This window comes from Apodemus sylvaticus, chromosome 9, assembly GCF_947179515.1.
Source record: "Apodemus sylvaticus chromosome 9, mApoSyl1.1, whole genome shotgun sequence".
NCBI classification, from domain to species: Eukaryota; Metazoa; Chordata; class Mammalia; order Rodentia; family Muridae; genus Apodemus; species Apodemus sylvaticus.
This window is the reverse complement of record NC_067480.1, coordinates 106,899,731-106,916,757: the sequence shown is the minus strand read 5'-3', so window position 1 is coordinate 106,916,757 and position 17,027 is coordinate 106,899,731. Positions and strand designations below refer to the sequence as shown.

Here is a 17,027-nt window from a genome sequence, read left to right as displayed (position 1 = left end):
TCAGAATCCCAAATAAGCAGGCTCCTTTCTCTGTGATAACTCCAGCCTGTGTCAAGTTGACACACAAAACTAGCCAGTACAATTGACCTCTTGTCAACTTGACACACAAACGCATCACTATTAAGCTTCAACCCTTACTTATTCATCCCCAAGGTCTAAATAACTTTAAAAGTCCCACAGTGTTTACATATTAAAATTTCAATCCCTTTAAAATATCCAATATCTTTTAAAATTCAAAGTCTTTTTACAATTTAAAGTCTCTTAACTGTTGACTCCACGAAAATACTTTCTTCTTTCAAAAGGGAAAAATATCAGGGCATAGTCACAATCAAGAGTAAAATCAATCTCTAATCATTCAATACCTGGGTCCACTCACGATCTTCCGGACTCCTCCAAAAGCTTGGGTCACTCCTCAGCTCTGCCCACTGTAGCACACACCTTGTCTTCTAGGCTCCAGCAGCCTGTACTCCACTGCTTATGCTGTTCTTGGTGGTCATATCATGATACTGGTATCTCCAAAACACTGCTGTCTTCTGCTGCACCTGGACTGCACTTTCACAAATAGCCTCTCATACGCTCTTGCTCTTTTCGTGGTGCTAATCCTCAACTTATCTGCATGAACCCTTCAGTCCTGGGCCTTCAAAAGGCTACACTTTCACCAATGGCCTCTCCTGGCCTCTCACAGTGCCAAGTATCAGCTGCTACCCCTTCATGTTTCAAAACCAGTACCACCTCGGTGACTCTCATACATTACCAAGTCTGGCTATCAACAGGAGGTACAACTGGCTGCCTCTGGAACACAGCTTCTCTGTGCTCTCAGGAAACACTTCCCGGAAGATTTCACCTTAGTGATGCCAGTCTCTTTTTAATCACTGCTAATTTAGCCCCAGCTATCCAGCATCAATTGTCCCAGTAATGCAAAGGCTTTGCTTTAGTAGTTCTAGTATCTTGTTAATCGCAACTGATTCTTCAGCCCCATCTAACCAAAACCACAGAATCTTCACAATCACACTAGCAATTGTCCTGATAAGAGTCTTTAATCTTCCCTCTGAAATTTCACAAGCCAGACCTCCATAATTTGCACTGTTCTCAACACTATCTTCCAAGCTCCTACAGAACATCCCACAGACGTTACATCTTAACATCCAATGGCTCTTCTATCCCAAAGTTCCAAAGTCCTTCCACATCCCTCCCCAAAACATGGTCAGGTTGTCACAGAAATACCCCACTTTACTAGTACCAATTTGTCTTAATCAGGGTTTATAGTCCTGCATAAAACATCATGACTAAGAAGCCAATTGGTGAGGAAAGGGTTTATTCAGCTTACACTGAATTTTTATTGCTGTTCATCACCAATGGATGTCAGGACAGGAACCTGGAGGCAGGAGCTGATGCAGAGGCCATGGAGAAATGCTGCTTACTGACTTGCTTCCCCTGCCTTTCTCAGCTTGCTTTCTCATAGAACCCAGGACCACCAGCCCAGGGATGGCACCACCCACAGTGGGCTGGGCCTTCCCCCCTTGATCACTAATTTAAAAAGTGCATTACAACTGGATCGTGTGGAGGCATTTCCTCAACTGAGGCTTCTTTCTCTGTGATAGCTCCAGCCTGTGTCAAGTTGACACAAAACCAGCCAGTAGAGGCTCTAATGCCAGCGAAGGAGTAGGCTTGCTAGTGAGGGCAAAAGCAAGCAGAGAGACTTCTTCCTTCCATGTCCTTTATATTGGCTGCCAGCAGAAGGTGTGGCCCAGACTGGTGTGCCTTCCTACTTCACAAGATCTGCTTAAGGGTGTGTCATCTCACCACAAATAATTCAACTAAGCACAAGTCCCTCACAGGGTACTCAACTGTTTTGGGGGTTTTAGTTAATTCCAGATGTACTTAAGTTGACAACTAAAGCAGTCATCACAGCAGTCATTAAAATTACTGCAGGCATACATTTTTTGCAACCTACTTTTAATAAACATTCAGCCTTTCTTGCCCACCACCCAGCAGAGGTAGTAGGAGAAAAAAGTCAATAGGATATGGGGGAAGTTGGACCTGGTCAGCAATAGTTCTTTGGGTCAAGCTTGGTCTTCTTTATCAACAGTTCAGTTCTGTAGCAAACACCAAATATGACTCAGCAGCTACGGTGCAGTCCTCTCGGCAGGCAGACACTAGGCACGAAGCAGCAGCTGTGGCTCAATTCTGAAGAAACTGCAAAACTCCCCAATTGGCCAAGGCCTCTGAATTGGCAAGAAGCTGCAGGAATGCCAAGAGCAACTCTTTGGTTTCTCTCAGTGACAGCATTGCCACGAGTGGAGCTCAACGATGCTATGGAAGGTGAAGCAACACAGGTGTGTTGTTAGTGAAGAATAGCGAGGCAGGGCAAACCAAACCAATGCTCCAGCTCCTGCACGCTGTGCGGCCATATTCATACTACTTCATCATGAGTCCTGCGTCTGCTTTAGCAAAACATCCTGTCCCCTGTGTGCCCCCAGCAAACCATCATTTGACATAACTGACTTCCCAAAGAAATCAGAAGTTCTGCTTCAGATGACAAACCCGGAAGGTTTCTGAAGAAGCTGTACATTTGCCAGTTGGGCTGATGTGGGTCAGAGGTTTGAGACAGGTTAGCGTCCATCTGCAGAGGCAAAAGGACAGACGAAGCCTCGAGGAGCTGGCTGGCAGATAGATGGTGAGCAAGTCCAGATAGGCAAGTTGAAGGACAGGTAGACACAGTCGGAATAGGGTATGTCAAAGCAGAAACCAACCTCTGCTGATGCCCTGGCAGAGCCGGGAGTTGCCTGCCTGTTAGTCCCTGCTGCAGGTAAGGGGGTCAGATAATGGGGGGGGGTGCTATGTGTCTACCTCCATATGAGGGAGTCTATACTCACTCCTCAGTGTTGTTATGTCCTGTAAGTCCTGAAGCCTGCCTTTCCTGAGATAATTTTAGTACCCACCCACATGTGTACCTGCAGTCCCAGTCCACCCTGATAAATGTATAGAGTGACCTCTTTCCTACTTCCAGAAATAATCTGTTTTATCAGTCTGTGCCACGTAGGTTGTGCCGACAGATGTTCACATGTTCGCCCAGGTCCACAGTCTTCCTCCATCCTCAAAACAGAGTCAAAAGCTGCCTGTCAAAACAAGGCACGGTCTGAGCAATCACTCTTCCACACAATAGGGAGTAACTTAGTTCAGGGGATGGCCTGGTCTTAATGCCATCATTGGGCAGATGTTTGGGAAGGTGCCAAACATCTTTAGTCCTAGCACTTGGGTGTTGAAGTTAAGTCCTGGTTCTTCTTCCCAGCCCCATGCTCCCAGAATTAAGAGTCAGACTCAAAATATCAGACTTACCAAAAAAAAAAAAAAAAAAAAAAAGTCAGACTTACAAATACCTTGGCCATTTAGCTAGGTTCTCCTCTGACCAGAATCATAACTTACGTATTTTAACCTGCATTCTGCCATGTGGCTGGTTACCTCTGCTCAGCAGGTACCATATGTCCATCTTGTTACATCTTCCTAGTGAATTCTCGCCTGACTCTATCCCAGAATCCTTTCTGCCTCCCAGATGTCCCACCTCTATTTCCTGCCTAAACCATAGGGCCCTAGGCTTTTAAATTGACATGTGATGTATCCATACAATACACAAGATCTTCTCTCTACACCTGTGTGGCAGAGGCAGGCAGATGTCCTTGAGTTAGGGTCTGCTTTATATAGTGAGTTCCAGGCCAGCCAGAGTGACATGGTGAGACCCTGCCTCAAATAACAATAATAATAATTTTAAGGGGGAGATGAGCAAATATATTACTCAGTTTTCCTATCTCCATAGCAGGCATGGCTAATTTGAAAGCCTTTTTGTATCCCAGGCTGACTGTGAGCTCCTGCCAATTATCCTGTATTTGAGCATAGTTCCTGACTATAGTGCTGTTTTAGAAAGTTGGGCACTCTACTGAAGGTAGGCCTTTTTGGAGGAAGTGGGTCACGAGGACATTGATATGTTTATGAAAAGATAAAGAGATATATGTTCTATGGGGTTGTGGTGAGATGTGGGGGAAAGGGGTGCCTCAGCGGGCCCAGGCCAAGGCATCCCTTCCCCCTGAGGGACCAGTCACAAGACAGTATAGTATAGAATAAAGTTTATTCAGGACATGGGGAGGGGAGTTAAGAGGGTAGTAGAGGCAGAGAAAGGCAGAAAGAGAGGGGGGGTGGGGGGTAGGTAGAGGCCGGCCAAGAGCATGTGGGGGGGGGGGCGGGTTTAGGAAATGTGGAGAGAGAGGAGGGGGCAAGCATCCCCTTTTATAGTGGGCCAGGCCTACCTGGCTGTGGACAGGTAACTGTGGGGAGGAGCATATCTGGCTGCTGCCAGGTAACTGTGGGGTGGAGCTTAGACAGATGCTAACAGACATATCCTACAGGTTGAAGCATGGGCCCTCAGATTTAGACATAGGTTCCCTCTCTGCTTCCTGGTCTGCTGGTCAGACGTGATCCAGCAGCACTGACAGTTCCTGCTGCCACAGTCACGAGCCACTTCTGCCATCTGCCGTGCTGTCTCCACTGTGATGGACTGTATGCCTCTCAAATCGTAAGCCAAAATAAGGCCTGCCTCCCTAAAGCTGCTTCTTGTCAGGTAGCTTTGGTCAAAGTAACAAGAAAAGTAGTCAATAAAGACCGTGGACAACCACAGTGATGTATTGATGACTACAAGTGATAAAAGTAGAGCTGACAGAATAAAAATATAGATTACGGAATTAACCCTCAAGACTCACAGAAACAATGGCTAGCAGTGATTTCCAGGTGGTGGTGGTGGACGGCAGGCACATGCCTTTAATCCCACCACTCAGGAGGCAGAAGCAGGTAAGAGAATTCCAGGACAGCCAGGGCTACACAGAGAAACCCTGTCTCAAAAAACATAAACAAACAAACAAATAAATAAATGAAACATGGGCCCTGGGGAAGTGGGATGTATTGTTTCCAGAGTTGTCCTATTATTTTAAATATCCAATTTGTTTACAAAAAGTTACAAGACACACAACAGATTCAGAAAGGATACAGGCTAAGAGGTAGCTGAGATGGGCCCAAAGATAACACAGATATTGTGTTTACTAGACAAAGATCTAAATGGGCTGTCATAAATATGGTCAAAAACTAACTTAAAAGCTACTTCTTTAAAACTAAGGGAAAATGTAAGAACATGCTACGTCAAAAGCAGAAGAATATAAAGATGTAGAAACTGTGCTTTGATGCTGCAAGTTAAAGAGGTAGCACTGAAATGAAAATTCAGGTCCATAAATACAACCAGGGATTGAGCCAGCCAATGAGAGGGTCGGCCAGTTGATATTACATCGTCTGAGGAAACACACAGGAAAATTCACAGAGCAAGATCAACTAGGAAGAGATTCAAAGTTTGACGAGACACCATTAAACCCTCTAGCTGTACACAGTGGGAGTTTCAGGTGGAGAGAGGGCAGAGAGATGGAGAAAGGGTCTTTGGAGAAATACCCACTAAAATCTTTACAAATTTGATAAGCAAATATTAACCTCCACCCCCCCAAAAGCCAATAGATTTCTTCTAGAATGATGTCAAGAAGATTTACACCGTGTCACACAGCATCATGAAGGAAGAGAAAGCTCTGAAAACAGAAAGACGCCATGGATCACACCTAAGTGGTTCTCAATACACTTGACAGCTGTCTTCTTACCAAAAGAAACATTAAGAAGCAAGCAACATTGACCCAGTAAGGGGTACTGTTGCTGCGATGAAACACCACGACCAAAACCAACTTGGGGAGGAAAGGGTGTATTTGGTTAATACTTCCACATCATAGTCTATCACCAATGGAAAGTCAGGTCAGAAACTCAAGCAGAGCAGGATCCTGGAGGCTGAAGCTGACACAGAGGCCATGGAGGGACACTGCTTACAATCTTGTTCCTCAGCCTGCTTTCTTATAGAACCCAGGGATGATGACATCACCAACAATGGGCTGAATCCTCTCCTATTAAACATTAAGAAAATGCTCCACAGGCTTGCTGATCGACAACCCCATCGAACACTGGTATTATTATTATTATTATTAGGTTTTTTTTAATTCGATATAATTTTTTATTTACATTTCAAATGATTTCCCGTTTTCTAGCCCCCCACTCCCCGAAAGTCCCATAAGCCCCTTTCTCTTCCCCTGTCCTCCCACCCACCTCTTCCCACTTCCCCGTTCTGGTTTTGCCGAATACTGCTTCACTGAGTCTTTCCAGAACAAGGGGCCACTCCTCCTTTCTTCTTGTACCTCATTTGATGTGTGGGTTACATTTTGGGTATTCCAGTTTTCTAGGTTAATATCCACTTATTAGTGAGTGCATACCATGATTCACCTTTTGAGTCTGGGTTACCTCACTTAGTATGATGTTCTCTAGCTCCATCCATTTGTCTAAGAATTTCATGAATTCATTGTTTCTAATGGCCGAATAGTACTCCATTGTGTATATATACCACATTTTTTGCATCCACTTTTCTGTTGAGGGACACCTGGGTTCTTTCCAGCATCTGGCAATTATAAATAGGGCTGCTATGAACATAGTAGAGCATGTATCCTTATTACATGGTGGGGAATCCTCTGGGTATATGCCCAGGAGTGGTATAACAGGATCTTCTGGAAGTGAGGTGCCCAGTTTTCGGAGGAACCGCCAGACTGATTTCCAGAGTGGTTGTACCAATTTGCAACCCCACCATTATTTGGTTTTTTTTTTTTTTTGATTTTTTGAGACAGGGTTTCTCTGTGTAGTCCTGGCTGTCCTGGAACTCACTCCATAGACCAGGCTAGCCTCGAACTCAGAAATCCGCCTGCCTCTGCCTCCCAAGTGCTGGGATTAAAGGCATGCGCCACCACTGCCTGGCCACACTGGTATTATCTTAATTGACTGACTTTAGCTTGTGGTAAGTTGACATAAAACAATCCAGCACAAACATTGTCCAATTTTACCTTTATCAAAAGTAGCCTTTAAAAACAGGGAGGAGATTAAAGCTTGAATGTATTTCTGGCAGACTCACCTTAAAAGAAATATTTGAAGAAAACCCTGTGAGAAGGATCGGTGGGTAAAGTCACTGGCTACCAAGTCTAATGACCTAAGTCCAACTTCCAGGACTCAGATGGTGGAAAGAGAAAACTGACTCCTGCAAGTTGTTGTCATCTGGTCTCTGCAGGAATGTCATTGCAATGTTGCTCACACACATACATGCAAACACACATGCACACATTCATACACATGCACAGGCACATGAGCATACACATGCACACACATGCAAAAATAGGTAAACTCAGTTTATGATGTCTTGCTTCTCTCTAAAATACAGAGGCTGGGGAGATGGCTCAGCAGTTAGAACTATTTATTGTTCTTGCAGACGATCTGAATTTAGTTCCCACCACCCACGTGGCTCACAACCATCCATAGCCCCAGGTCCGGGGATATGACACCCTTTTTTGACTTCTTAGATCATCAAGCAGACACCCGGTACACATACACAATGCAGGCAAAACCATTCATATGCATAGATAAAATATGTGTAATTTAAGAAGCCAACAAAATGAAACTATAAACACAAGCCTGGGATGATGGGCTAATTATGCAAAACTGACACAGTGTCTATGGAGAAGAAGCAATATAATAAGAACAAGCTTTGCAGCCGTCATTAGAAAAGTTCTAACAAGCCCAAGCACAGCAAACACAGTGCTGGCAGGCCTTGTCCTCTCCACATCTTCCCTTGTTAAACAGTTAGATTCTCTTAGATATTTCCACATTCCTAATGCCAGCTACCAAGAGCTACTCCCTTAATAGGCTGCTTATGCCTAATTCATTCTTGGGGTCAATCACCAAGGTCTAGCAATCAAAATTCTTTATTTGGCTACACTAGTTAACGTGTTCAGTCAGGACTTACCAACTCATGCTAGCATAGACTTCTCCTTTTCTCCTTAAAAGCCACTTGTTTAGAGACACCTGCTGCTGTCTTTGCCTGACCTAGAGGCACACACCCCTACTCCATGCCCCTCCCAAGTAATACATTTCCTTTATGCTGAGAGTTTGGTATCTGGGTGAGTTCAGGGCAGACTCTGAGGCCACATCACTGTTATCGTTTCGTTTTCTAACTATGTACCAAGCTCAGTACTAAAAAGCTACTGCAGGTGTACCCTGGGACCAGCAAAGGCAGTGTCACCAGGAAACCTGCTAGAAATGTTGAATGCCAGGCCCTACCTGATCATTCTGACACTGTCTTGCTCACAGGATCCCCAGCAGAGTCCCACGCACGCTAATGCCTGAGAAACAGAAGGTGTCACGTGAATGCTTAATTGCTTACTCCGTATACATTTTATTTCCCTTTCTGTTTTGCTTTCCTTTCAAAGGGTGAATCATAATTCACCCTTCTCTTCTAAAGTAAAACGAAACCTCTGATCTGAAACAGGTGGAGGCCAGGTAGGGATGGAATGAGTTGGTAGAGAGAGGATCCCTGAGTGTGGAGGAAACTGGCAAGGGGGGTGGGGGTGGCGGGACACTTCTTAGCCCCTGTGACTCAGCACCTGGCAGTCCTTTGACAGCTTACTGAGAAAGGATGCTGTCTGTCCCTGATATCCTCCATCGCTTTGCAATGATCCAGGTGTGCTGGAGAGATGCCACAGCCTCAGGAGCAGGAATGCGGAAGCAGATCCCGTTGCCATGGGAACACAGAAGTTGATCCTGTTGCCAGGGAGCATGCTGACACACCGTTGCTTTTAAAAATAAAGCAGCTTCATTCAACTCATGCATCAAAATCAAAGAACGGTGGCAGAGGATAGGCATGGTCTAAAGTTCCTACAAAGGTCAGGAGTTTGGTTTGGGGTTTTGTTTTTTAGGTAGAATCTCAAATCAAGTCTCATAACCTTAAACTTGCTTTGTAGCTCGGGATGACCTTGAACTCCTGATCGCCTTGCCTCTGGCTTCTGAGAGTCGGGGTTGCACACGTGATTTATGGGTGCTGGGAACAGCGCCCAGGGTTATGTGCCTGCCAAGAGAGCACTCTATCAACTGAGCCTCGACCCCGGCCCCGATCACATTTTTCATTCTTGCTAACAGCACAAACATTTAAAGCCTAATGCTTCTTGAAGTATTTTTAGATTCTATTGGCTATAGTATGGAGCAGGAGCTGCAGTTAATGCCTTTTATTTTTTTAATGTATGAGTGTTTACCTGCATATATGTCCATGTCCCGTGGGTACGCCTAGTGATCTATGAAGTGAGGACACAGGATACTGTAGAACTGGAGTCACAGATAGTGGTGAACTTTGTTATAGGTGCTGGGAACCAAAGTGTGGTACTTTGCAAAAGCAGCAAGTGCTCTTAACTACCAAACCACTTCTCCAGCCACAGGGCGGTTCATCTATTAACCAAACATATGTGGGTATATGTGTTTAACAAACACAGTCACCATGGGGCTTCTAGAGTAGTGTCAACACAGTCTGTTATTTTTCTATTGTATTCCCTTCAAGCTTGTAATTTGATTGATTCCATGACACAAGAATGAATGGCAACCCACAATCTTTTTTTCCCCCTAAGTTTTCAGTAGAATTGTAGTAAATGAAAGGAAAGCATTTGGATGTATTCTGCTTAGATTTATGAAGTGGATCCAACTCTGTCTAGCAGAATTTAGCAGAGAGGTGGCAGGCATGAGCTCCAGGGCCCCGGTGTGACTTTGAAGGTGTATCCTAGTGACAAGATGAGTCATTTTGTTAAACTTCTCTACCTGAAAATGAATACAATCAAATCTCCCTTCTCATCTCTCTCCCCACCTCAGCTTACCCTTGGCTGTGCCATAAATCATGTGATCCCTGGACTCAGGCGTCATGGAATGGGCAGCGTGTACCACAGGAGCCTGGATTAACAAGGGCAGGGCCCTCAGGAGCAGCAGAGTTCAGGAGACAAGTTTGGTTTTTGTCTTTATGAGGAAGAATGTCATGTAGCCGAGGTTGGCTGCAAATTTGCTCTGTAGACAAGAACAGTCTTGAACTGATGTTCCTGACTTAGTCTCTCAAGTGCTGAGATCTCAGGAACGAGCCACCACACCCAACTATGAAAATGACACTATTCCGCTATAAACACGTCCTTTCCTGGTTGGCACAAGATGTGCTTTCCTTCATTGGAAAAGGCAGATTTTTAAAACAGCCTTTTAGGGGTAAAACCAACAGTCAAAAAAGTGCATGTATTTAATGGATACAATTTAATATATTTGCATATAAGCACATGCCTGTAAGGCCAATACCATAATCAAAGCAATAAGCATGCCTATCTCCTGCTACAACTCTTAACATTTTTATAATGACCACCTAAAAGAAATCAAAGGCAGATATTATAAAAATAGTTTCAAACAGCAAATACAACTGACTTCCCAGCGTGAAGGTTTAGACTCCATCCCATTGTGCATGTCCTTATTTAATAAGTGTATTTATTTACTTATTTGTTGTCTCTCCGTGTGTGTGTGTGTGTGTGTGTGTCTTTGGAGGCTTGGTTCTCTCCTCCCACAATGTGGTTCTCGAGTATTGACCTCAGGTCATCAGGCTTGGCACCAAGAGCCTTTACCTGTGAAACTATGTGCTGGCCCCATATCACACACATCTCTGAGGACTATAGCAAGGGCTCGGAGACTCCAGCTCTTCAGTATCAGGACCACAAAATCACCCACCCAAAGGGAGAATAACATATATCCACAGAGAAACCTGTGCTACATCCACTCACATTCAACTGGCCAGAGATGGTGATTCAAGATGCCTAGCTCTCTGGGTGGCTGAGGGGTGATGAGGGACAGCCTCACATATGTAGGAGGGAGGAGAAAAGCAGATGTGACCATTAGTGCCATCAGCAGCAGCCACCTCATCCACCGAGAGGGACACATACAAGAGTAATGCTATTCTTGCTTGTCAACTTGACTCTATCTGGAATAAACTACAATCCAGAATTGGAGGGCTCACCTGTGATCCAGAACTTGAGGCTGGGTCTTGGCATGGAGATCTTGAGGCATAGTGGCCATGAAAAGCTCAGGCCCAGGCAAGGTGGTACACGCCTTTAATCCCAGGAGACTGAGGCAAGGAGATCTCTGAGTTTAAGGTCAGCATGGGACAAAGCAAGTCCCAGATCCAGGTGTGGTGGTACACCTTTAATCTGGGCCACACTTTCTGCTGAAGGCCTACATAAGGTCACTGGAAGAAGGAAGATTCACTCTTTGCCTGCTTTCACGTACTTGCCAGCATATCTGTTGGTCTGCAGAAGAGCAGCTGAAGCAACTAGCCTCGTGGGGCTGAGAAACAACCAGATCCTTGGACTTCCCATTCACAGCTGCCCAGTGTTGGGTTAGTTAGACTGCAGCCTGTAAGTCATCACAATAAATTCCCTCAATAGAGAGAAAGAGACATTCCAGGAGTTCTGTGACTCTGGAGAACCCTGACTAAGACACTTTGGAATTTACTTTTTCTTATCAGTCACTGCATCTTAAATTCTATAAATAGCATCACTGGAATGTTTACTTTGCAACCCTGACTTAATTACTAAAAAGAAGCTACCACTCGTCGCTACCAGCCGCTAACCCTAAGACTTGTGTGGAAAGCAGCTCTCCCACCCCACCTCTGCTGACCTGTCTTTCAGTCATGTTCCCCACACAGACCACAGCTTCTGGTAGGAACACACGCGTGGCTTGGCCAGACCCCTCGCCTGCATGCTAAAACACTGGCAGACAGACATTCTCTACAAACCTCCTTTCCTGCCAGTCTTTTTTTTTTAATACTATAATCACAGGTATCACACACTCATGTACACACACACACACACAAAGGTTTCACTTCTCTGATAAGTTTAGGGACCATGTGGGAACCATCAGAGAGCACAGCATTGCCAGCCCATCTGTGAACGCTGAGTTGTGTGACCAGTGTGGACTGTGCATAACCACCAGAAGCGGCTGGAAGAATCTGATCGCGTCGTCAGTGCTCACACTGGCTGGCAGTCTCCTGGGCCTGGGGCTCGCCACTGCCAGCTTCCTCCAGGAACACCTGATGAACAGGACCTTCAAGCTTCAGGGACCCTACCTGAAACCCTAGAAAAATGTCACAGGTGACATACAATGTGTCATTTGTCACCGTCTTAGAAAAATTTCCTGGGAATGTAAGAGTTCTGCTAACAAAGCAAATCATGTTTTTTTTAATATTTAATACTTGAAAGTGTAGACAGAAGTGAGAAGATTTTCCTAAAATTATTTTCATCTAACCATTGCTGCCTCATCGAAAACTTAAGATTATTTCGCAGGGCTTTCAAAAGAGCTTTGAAGTCTCAAACTCTGTTCTGTCACCATAAATGCCTCATAAAAAAAGGAAACCCTCAACACCTAACGCCGACAGTTAGGGGTAAGTAGCCAGTATTCTTCACGGTTGTCATACGCAAGGGTACAATGAGCCAGGAAGAAGCCTCAGCAGAGTCTGCTGGTTGCTCTCACTTGGACTTCTAGCTTCCAGACACAAGTACAATTGAAGTTAGTTTTGATTATCAACTTCTGCCCCTGGAACATTGCCAAGCCGTTGATCCCCACGTGTGCTGACTGCTGTTGCCCTGATGCTGATCTGCTGTCTCTTCTATTTTACTTTCAGTCTCTCTTTCTGGGAAATATACTTCCCCCATTTCTCAGAGCTAATTATGCGCTAATAACTGAAACCGATGCGGTTCTCAGGAATGAGGGATCGGGGTGGCCATGCGGCTGTGGAGGGTGAGGAGCAGGCCTTCCGGGCTGTGGGAAAGGATCCAGACAACAGAACCACAGAGGCCATAAAAGCCTACATGGTCCTTTGTAGAAATTGCTTATTAAGACTTGGCCTTGGATTTGGAGCCATGCGGAGATACAGGTACCTTCTGTGTGCTGCATTAATTTGAAGATATTAAGGACAGAGAGTTAAAGTGGTCTCAAGAAAAAAAGGGCAAAGGAATGAAGGAGGGAGAAGGGAGAAGGAGAGAATGAGAATCCTCAGGCAAAGAGAGACACTTGAACTGACAGCCTGCATCCACTACTGAGTCTGAGGCATTATTGAATCCCATCCCGGCCTTTTCCAGGACTCTCCCTGCGCTGAGGCCTACAAGATTTGGGGGAGTTTCCTGTGCAGCTGCTGGCCTGTAAAGAAAGACTTTATATTTGGCTTTTAGCATGTCTGTGTCCTCTCTGATTGCAATATCTCAAAAACAATGACATTTAAAAAGTACAGACTTAAGGCAAAGCAGTAAAACAGAAGACCAGGAGACTAAAAAATAAATATCAAATTCACAAGGTCTTCACTGGCCAGGACAGATAGGGGAGGACCCAGATCTGGTCACTAAAGGTTCTGAGAGTTCCTGGTCCAGGATTCTACTTATATATTTCATAAACACAGATTTTTATGTAAACAAGCAAATATGCTCAGGTGCACTGAAGAAATACTAATGACAAAAGGAATACAAACTTATGATCTAAAATTTCTAGAAGGTTCCAATGAATAATGTTGGACAAAAATTAAGGTTTGCCATGATCTTCTCCTACCATGTCCATGCCTCTTAGAATGAAGGTCGATAGGATTAACAAAGACAGGACCAGATTTACTACGAGATCATTTTTTCAAAGTCACTGTCTTAATCTGATTTGTGTGTTGCTGTAAGAAGATACAGGAGACTGGGTAATTTATGGAGAACAAAAGATTTGTGGTGGTGCATGCCTATAATCCCACCTCATTGGGAGAATAAAATCAGGAGAAAACTCAATCCTGGGAGTTGGAGAACAGCTTGGGCCTGCATTGTGGCACAGGCCTTTAATCCTGGAGCTTGGGAGTCAGAGGCAGGTGGATCACTGAGAGTTCTGGATCTACATAGTGAGGTGCAGGACAGCCAGGACTATAGAGAGAGACCCTATTTCAAAACAGCAAACAAAAACAAAGAAACAAACAGCTTAGACAACAAAGCAAGAGCACATCTCAAACCAAAGCAAAAACAAAACAAAACAAAAAACAGACGATGGAAAGCAGAAAGAAAAGAATGAAAAAGAGAGGAGAAGCAGACAGGATTCAAAGTTCAAAGCCAGCCTATGCTACATAGACACATCTTACAGTTGTGTAGGCTGAGAGTCCAAGGCCAGGGGGCTCATATCTGGTGTCTTAGTTAGGGTTTACTGCTGTGCACAGGCACCGTGACCGAGGCAACTCTTATAAGGACAACATTTAATTGGGGCTGGCTTACAGGTCAGATGTTCAGTCCATTATCATCAAGGAGGCAGCATGGCACAGGAGGAGCTGAGAGTTCTACATCTTCACCTGAAGGCTGCTAGCAGAATACTGGCTTCCAGGCAGCTAGGATGAGGGTCTTAAAGCCCACACCGACAGTGACACAGCCACTCCAACAGGGCCACTCATTCTAATAGTGCCACTCTCTGGGTCAAGCAAACCATGACATCCAGTGAGGGCCATCTCACTCCCCTAGGTGTGTGTAAGCTAATGGGGAGGGCTCCTTCTACTATGCCTTCTCCCACAGCCTCACGCCTGTAAAATTTCCTCTTATCCAAAACAAGAAGACCTCATCAACAAATGCTCCAAATATTGAGAATTTTAGTTGAGGATGGTGTGATGGTTTGCATATGGTTGGCCCAGGGAGTGGCACTATTAGAAGGCATGGCCTTAAGCCGGGCAGTGGTGGCGCACATCTGTGATCCCAGCACTCTGGGAGGCAGAGGCAGGTAGATTTCTGAGTTCTGGTCTACAGAGTGAGTTCCAGGACAGCCAGGGCTATACAGAGAAACCATGTCTTGAAAAAACCAAATCCAAACAACAACAACAACAAAAAAGAAGGTGTGGCCTTGTTGGAGGACAAGTGTCAGTGTAGGTGTGGGCTTGGAGACCCTCCTCCTCGCTGCCTGAGGATGCCCCTTTGGTGAGGGTGTCAGTTTTAAGAACATTTTGAGCAGACTTTCAGTTATGACGTGGCTAGCCTGGAATCCTCTATGTATGTAGACCAGGCTAGTTTCTAACTCACAGAGACCCTCCTGCCTCTACTTCCTGAATCCTGGGCTTTGTGGAGAACAAAAATTTGGTTACAAGGACATAGTTCTGTACTAAGCAACGTATGTCTAATTAGAATTATAGAAATCAATAAATGCCTCTCCCCTAAATAATTGTTATAAACCTAACTTAATGAGTCAGTCAAGATGGCTTTTATCGGTAGTTCCCGATTGCAAGAGCCTGGCACAGGAAGATTATCAAGAGTCTGACATCAATTTCAGCAACATAGGGAGTTTGAGGCCAAATGGCAGGAGATTGTCTCTGTGCAGTTCAGCTTGCATGGGAAGTGGGCTGGGTTGTCAAGGTGACCACAGGTATCAATGGGCTTTGTGTGCTTGTTTTAAGAGTCTGTCCCCACCCCCCACCTTCCACCCCACCCCGAAGCCCCACCCCCCACCCCACCCCTACCGTTTTCTACTGGTAGGATCCCAGGCAGGTGGCACAACTACAGGAGCCTTGGGAACTGGCTGACCCGAGATCCCTTGCCCTGTGCCAAGGATGAACAGTTGCAATAGCCCTGAGGACAGCTGTTGGCTGTAACGCCACTAGCCCACAACAACCCAGAGCCCGAGTCCAGGATACTTAGCTGAATGGAACTTCGGAAAGCAACATCTTTGCTCAATCCTCTTACAGATCCAACTAAGTGTGACTAGACAGTATTTTTCATATTTCCTATCTAAGGTTGGCTAGATCCACTGAAGAGGAGCCTAGGAGTATGGAGTCTCCCTTCCTCTGGACAGCACTGAGTGTCCACCCACTATCCTGCAGTAGAAGAGAGCATTTATCAGCTCGCCATATTGACAGCCTGCCCCAGACAGCCAGGTAAATATTACTTTTTAATGTTGTCTTGTTAGGGTTTTACAGCTGTGAACAGACACCATGACCAAGGCAAGTCTCATAAAGGACAACATTTAATTGGGGCTGGCTTACAGGTCAGAGGTTCAGTCCATTATCATCAAGGTGGGAGCATGGCAGCATCCAGGTAGGCATAGTGCAGGAGGAGCTGAGAGTTCTACATCTTCACCTGAAGACTGCTAGCAGAATACTGGCTTCCAGGCAGCTAAAATGAGGATCTTAAGGCCCACACCCACAGTGGCACACCCACTCCAACAGGGCCACACCTACTCCAACAGGGCCACACCCTATAATAGTGCCACTCCCTGGGAAAGCATAAACAAACCACTATAAGTGTGTTATTCCTTTCCTTGTCTTTATATTTTCTCTTTTTCTTGTAGTTCTTGGGGCTGAGAGGTCCAAGCTCTAGGTCATTGCCTCTGGTGACCAAAGGGCCTGCGACTAATGTTGCCCTGACCCAGAGTTCCCCAACATTAAAAACGTGTTCACTCTGGGAGGAAGCAGGACCTAAAGTGACAGGTGCTAAATATTCACTGCCAGCACCTTTGAGATTGTTGTGTAGAAGAACATCACACTGAGGATGCTGAGCACCTGGGAGCCCCTCCCAGACTCTTACAACAAGCACACAAAGCCCATTGATACCTGTGGTCACCTTGACAACCCAGCCCACTTCCCATGCAGCTGAACTGCACAGAGACAATCTCCTGCCATTTGGCCTCAAACTCCCTATGTTGCTGAAATTGATGTCAGACTCTTGAAAACACAGATGAAAACCATCAAGCTTACCCAGCTCTTCTGATTGGTCACTGCGTATAGTCCAGGATGTCATTAGGAGCAGCGCAGACAGAGTCCCTGCCAGTACCTCAGGCTGTTTGGTCTTTGGCTCAGAGCCACAGGAAAAGTTAGCCTCTTTGGTGGCCATATTCATTCAGGGATATCACTAATGGTTGCTCTAGTTTAGTGCTTCACCAAAGCACACCTGTGAAGATTGTTCTGCGTTGATTACAATGATCTTCCAGCAGATGGCAGTAGAGGATCTTGTTCTAATAAGAGATTCTAAGTGGTTTGACAAGTTTCACCAGAAGCTGAAAAGTCTTCTCTGGACAGGGTGGCTGTGTAT

General features: G+C 45.3%; 1 long non-coding RNA gene across 3 annotated transcripts; it reads right to left on the bottom strand.

The window, feature by feature from the left end:
* Nucleotides 1–367: 367 nt before the first annotated feature.
* LOC127692902 (uncharacterized) lies at nucleotides 368–16,070 on the bottom strand. 3 transcript variants are annotated; one of them, XR_007979536.1, is made up of 3 exons: nucleotides 15,983–16,070; nucleotides 3,005–3,119; nucleotides 368–2,313 (listed from the first exon to the last, which is right to left on the bottom strand). It is a non-coding gene; the product is annotated as an uncharacterized LOC127692902 (long non-coding RNA). The 3 variants fall into 3 exon arrangements; XR_007979535.1 differs by lacking the exon at nucleotides 15,983–16,070 and adding an exon at nucleotides 8,227–8,492; XR_007979537.1 differs by lacking the exon at nucleotides 15,983–16,070 and adding an exon at nucleotides 7,913–8,219.
* Nucleotides 16,071–17,027: the final 957 nt, after the last annotated feature.